Source organism: Dermacentor albipictus, chromosome 7 (assembly GCF_038994185.2).
Source record: "Dermacentor albipictus isolate Rhodes 1998 colony chromosome 7, USDA_Dalb.pri_finalv2, whole genome shotgun sequence".
Lineage (NCBI taxonomy): Eukaryota > Metazoa > Arthropoda > Arachnida > Ixodida > Ixodidae > Dermacentor > Dermacentor albipictus.
Genome location: NC_091827.1, coordinates 119,343,775 through 119,349,774, shown reverse-complemented (window position 1 = coordinate 119,349,774; position 6,000 = coordinate 119,343,775).

The following is a 6,000-nucleotide window of genomic DNA, read 5'->3' as shown; positions in this document are numbered from 1 at the left end:
CAGAAGATCTGGCACCAGTCACGCCTGCTCCACGAATGCGGAGCAGGCGCCGCCTACCTACGTGCCACCTACCTCACAGCAGTGGGTAATACACTCTCTATACCGTCGCTTCCCCCGAAGGTATTCACACGGCGAGGGTCAGTCTTAATTCGGAGAATTCAGACAGGCACCCTCCATACTCCTGACTTGCTGAACCGTTCCCACAGGGGTGGCACACCACCACCCATAAGTGGGTTCTGTTCCATGTGCACATGTGGTGCTGATCTCAACCACCTGTGTTGGGAGTGCGCCCTCTACATCCCACCGAGGCTTCGTGCCCTGGACACCGTACAGCCGGGACCCTGGCCTTCTTCTCTCCGGACTTGGGCTTGCCCGGATACCACGTCTCTGGACCATGCAATCGAGCTCTGGCGAGCACTGCTGTTCCTGCAGGACTCGGCGGCACCACCCGTCGGCGATCGGCTCCGCGACAGCCACAAGCGTCATGCGGCCCACATTTAGCTGCCTCCAGGACATTCGTTAATAAAACAGAGGCTGCCTCACCCTTCCGCTTTTGCAATATACCCCTCCCTTTCCACCGCAGCCTCTTCGGTGCATTTTAATGTGTAATAAACGTGGTTTCATTCATTCATCGTCGCATCCTCGACGGCAAAAGCATTGCCATCCACACTCTGAAGTGGTTCTCCGCTCACAAGGGGTCCATTATGGGAGGCTCCACAACCCTCAACGAGCTGGCCCACCGAAAGGCGCGAGGTCTTGCTTTCCACGACCATGGAGAACTCCCTCGGCGGCCCGCAGTGGTGGAGAACAGAGATCAACGGACCACATACAATTAAATTACGCAGTACTTTTATCTCGGCAGCAGAGACATTCCCCTTCCTCACAAGAAGTTAAATAGAGCACAGGCAATGACCCTCAGATTATTGCACACAGACTCGCATCCCAGCCCGGCTTTATTCCACAAGCTTTATCCCGACACTTATGCCAGTAGTTCTTGCAGGCACTGTAATGACTTCGCTAGCCTAGACCATATGCTCTGGCGTTGCCCCTCGTTGCGAGGCACGGAACAAATCCATGAGGACAAGTGGCTCTCCGCCATCAAGAGCCCCGATTCCGGGGCGCAACTGTGGGCTGTCCAGAGGGCCCAAGATGTGGCGGTCGGGCATGGCCTGATTGGCCCAACGTGGGAGCGGCCCGCAGCACGCCGAGTCGCGTACCTCAGAATTTTCATAAAGTTTTGCATCCATCCATCGCGTATCTCGGGTTTCTCAATAATGTTTTGCCATCCATTCCATTCAGCAATCCGGGCATCCAGAAACGCACCCCTTTAATTGCGGGAGGCTTCAACGCTCCAAACGCGGAATGGGGACACAGCTTTAACAGCAAGAAGGGCACAAACTTAGCCAGATGTGCAGTCAAATATAACCTCGAACGTGTTACAGATCCTAGGTTTCCCACCAGAAGGGTTAATTCGGCCAGTAGAGACACAACGCTAGACCTCGCATTCTTCCGAAATATCGAAGGCACGTAAGATAATCTCCAGGAGAACTCGGGTTGTGACCACTACGTTCTCAAAATTGCGGTACAGGTCAGACCCAAACCTCCGGTCAAATACGAATACGTCGATTGGGATCTTTTCCGGAAAACTCAAGCCGAAACGGCCCCCTCAAGAGAATCCTTCAAAGATATCATTGCCAATCTTAAACAGGCCGTCAAAAACACTACCAAAGAAATAACCACACAACTTGAAGTCCCTAAAATGAACTCGCGGTTAGCGCATCCCCTGGAGGCTAAACACGCTCTGACGGAGAGGTGGGAAATGCAGAAATTAAATCGCCGAATACGAGCAAAACTAACGTCACTAAACAAGGCAATAGAGTGGTATTCCAGACAACTAGCCGTGCAACAATGGGACGAGACGTGCAACGAAAAGGACGGTCGCATGAGAACACGTGGTAAGTGTAATCTGCTTAAAAGCCTCCTCAACGGCAAGTCCCGGAATGCTTTAAATCTCGCCGTGGATAGGCTCATACATAAGCAGCTCACCTCGGGCCTCACAAACTAAGTAATTGTCAACGACCTGGCGCGAACTTACCTGCCCTTCAAGGAAGGAGATTCGCAAGGTATAAACGCGTGAGCGGTTTACACGGGGCTAGATAGGCCAGAATTAGACGAATCTTTTACAATTTCAGGAATCAGACACGTACTTTTCAACTTAAATGGAAGATCCACCCCGGGGCCAGACGGGATCACCAACAAGCTCCCCTGGAACCTGGACGACAAGGCCATCGAAATCCTAATGGCAGAGATAAACGAGGCGTTGAGCTCGGGGCATGTCCCGTCGGAATGGCGCACCGCAAAGGTGGTGCTCATCCCCAAACCGGGGAAACCGGTTTGGGGATGAAATAACCTGCGTCCCATCTAACATCGTGCATTTGCAAAGTGGCCGAACATGCAGCACACAATAAAATCGTTGGACACGTAGAAAACTACCAACTATTTAGGCATTATCTAATAGGTTTTAGAAGGGGACTCTCCACACAGGACGCAATGCTCCTCTTAAAAGATGCATATTCAAGTGGAACACGCGGGACGTCCAAGGAACCATTGCACTCGGTCTCGCTATGCCTTCAATAAGGTGGCTAACAAACGCATCTTGAACAAAATTTCCTCTCTAAACCTAGGGCGGAAATTCTTTAATTTCACTCTATCATTCCTATCAGAAAGGAAAGCGTTCCTTCGACTGGCCACGATCTTGGTCGGTTCTTACGAACTGGGCAACAGCGGAACCCCTCAGGGCTCGGTCCTATCCCCGCTACTATTCAATATTGTCATGCATAAACTCTCCGAAAAGCTGGCTGAACTCCCAAAAATAGGACACGTAATCTATAAGACGTCATCCAAATCTGGTGTCCGGGGCGATCTCTGACAGATCTAGAGCAAGCTCTCCACGCAGCCATAGAGGTAACAGAAGAGTTTCTTGCACGTACGGGTCTCAAGCTTTCACAGACCAAATCCGAACTCCTCCTCTACAGACAGTGCAGGCAGGGCGTTAGGAACCTCGAGTCTCTGGAAACGCTGCCAGTCGAAATTACGACACGAGAAGGGCACTCCATTCCGAGGGTGAATTCCATCAAAATTTTAGGACATTTAGTCAATGCCAAAGGCTGTAATTCAGAAGCTCTAAACAAGCTAGGCACGCAGGCGAACTAGGGCTCATTACTAGAATCACAAGCAAGAGGGGATGACTCAAGGAGGAGAGAGAGAGAGAAAAACAACTTTATTGACCCATAATAAAATGGAGCGCACTAAGCGCCTGATGGGGTGGCTCGCTCTTCACGGGTTCCATATGCTTCCAGGGCCGCCGGGCCCCTGTAGATCAGTCGGATCTGGTCTTGCAGGGCGGGGCTGGATAGCATGATCTCCCATCGCTCGTAAAGGGTGGGGTAGTAGAGGGGTTAGTTATGGGTATAAGTGGGGGGTGGTGCTTGGATAAATTGCACTCTCCTATGACGTGCCGATTGATTTAGTTTGGATTTCGGCCCACTCCTCAGTGGAGGGCAACGTATATGCTCATCAACAGGCCCGAGCGCTCAACTCCCGGGCCACCGAGGAGGAGGCAAGGGGATAGCAACCTATTATCAGTTACATTGATATAGTCATGTATTACAGGGACGGTAGAAAGACATTTCCGCACCCCCACCATCCCTTGACGAGAGCCTAACAAACAATATACAGGCAAATCCAGGCAGGATTCTTTCCCCACGACTACCTCCAGAACAAAATATACCTAGAAAGATACAAGAACACGTGTCCTCACTGCAATGCACTAGACTCAAGGAGAATTAGCTACTCAGAGTCTTCTAAGCTTTTTCATCAGTCATTACAGTTACATTACCGGAGCTTTCATTGCGCCGTAAATGTTTTAGACTGTGTCTTTTCCACAGGCTGTATCACCACAACCCACTATTAAAGGACCATCTTATTACTCGCCCTTCATACATTTCATCCCGTTTCGATCACATGTTTAAAGTTGGTGTTCCATATTTTAGAACAAAGATGTGTCATGGTTCTTTTATTCCTAAAACCAGCGCCGACTGGAACGACCTTCCTCCCTCCATCGCTGCCATTTCTGACGTTGGCAACTTCAAAACTGCTGTATTTTCTGCCGTTTTGTAATACCTATTATTGTATAATGATGTACTTTTTTTGTTCACTTACCACTCCTTTCTGTAATGCCTTCGGGCCAGGAAAGTATCCGAAATAAATAAATAAATAAATATTACTTACAAGTCACCGTTCCTGAAATGGAGTAAAATCGAAAAGAACAAACTCGACACCCTCATCGGGTCCTGCGTCAAAATATTACTTGGTATTGGACAGTTCGCAAGCACGGTAACATTACTCGAATTCGGAATTCACAACACCACAGACGAATTAATCGAAGCACAGTTTACAGCACAGATCTCCAGGCTTTCATCAACTAAGCTGGACATTAAGATTCCTGATGAAGCTGGTACCCTCCCTATACAGGCACTGCTCGACAGATACCCCCTGTCTTGCCCGGGAGGGCAAAAAGGTAAAGCCCGTACCCCGGAACTTCCACGCGATATATAACAAAGGTCGCAGAAGAGAGCGGGCTAGAACCATCCTGCAACGAATCGATCCTTACGGGGCAGATACATTCTTCGTCGACGCCGGTAAATAGGGCAGGCAAGACACGTTTGCAATATCGGTCTTTGATACGTGCGGAGCATTGATCAGCGCCGCGTCAATCTACACTAAACGCGCGATCGAAGCGGAGGAAACCGCGTTAGCCTTGGCTCTTCCATCCGCAAAAGGCCCGACGACCATTTTCTCCGACTCGCGCAGGGCGATCGGGGCTTTCTCGTCCGCTCTAGTTCATAACACGCAGCCGGCACCGTCAATAGATCCTTCCGTAGTACTACGGGCGAAGAAACTGGAGGTCATAGCATAGCGTGGTTCCCGGCCCACGTGAGCGTTACAACTAGCGGGTTGCAACCATAACGAGAAGGCCAACTGACTGGTGCGTGAATTCACGAGCCACGACCGCGCTAACGGTCCGGCTCTCCCACAAAACTGCCCCTTCAAAGATCCTCTTACCACCTATCGCGAAATTACGCCGCATTACAGACAAAGCAAGAGAAATTCCCTCCTCCCCACACGAAACTGAACTGGGCTCAGGCTATTACTTTCAGGCTATTACAGACGAGATCGTACCTCACCACCAGAGCGCTTAGTTGGATAGACCCCAACTTTCCGCAGTTGTGCTGAAATTTCGGTCACGCATGCTGCTCCTTCGACTACATGCTCTGGCTGTGCCCGCACAACACGGGCTCCGAACTTCAATACAAGTCCAAGTGGGACGCCTTGCTGAAAACCACAGGCCATCCAGAGGGCCCGCGACGTTGGAGCGAGTCACCAACTCCCAATCCAGCCGTAGGTGGAGCCACTAACTTGATTGGGGAGCCTTCCAGGCCCCCCAAGCAAATTCCTCAGGACACTTCAATACAGTTCTTGTCATGGTCATCCATCCACCCATCTACCTGAAAGCCTACCGATCTTGAAAATGGTGTCTATTGATAACTAATCTACTGAACTTGCATATACAAGCAAGGAGACGTATAAGACCTTGCATAGAATGAAGCGATGTTGCATGAAATTCGGGAGCTAAGTTTTTTTCACACGCAGATTTGTCGACGGACACCAAAATTCGCGGAACCCTAGCCCCAAACAGCTTCTCTGTAAATTGGTCGCGTTTTAAGGCTAAAAGGAGCAATGCGCCAACACTCCCCGTTTATATAAGTTTTCCTGTCGTGTTACTCAATTTTGCTGTCTTCGTTGACTGCGTTCACCAGACAAGCTGCAGTTATGCTGTCTTTCCAGAGTACCCGACATTTTTTCTGTGGATAAGAACGCGCGGTAGCTCATCTGTATTGTAACTTTTCTCGTGCCACTAACCGGTGCAACAGTTAGTAA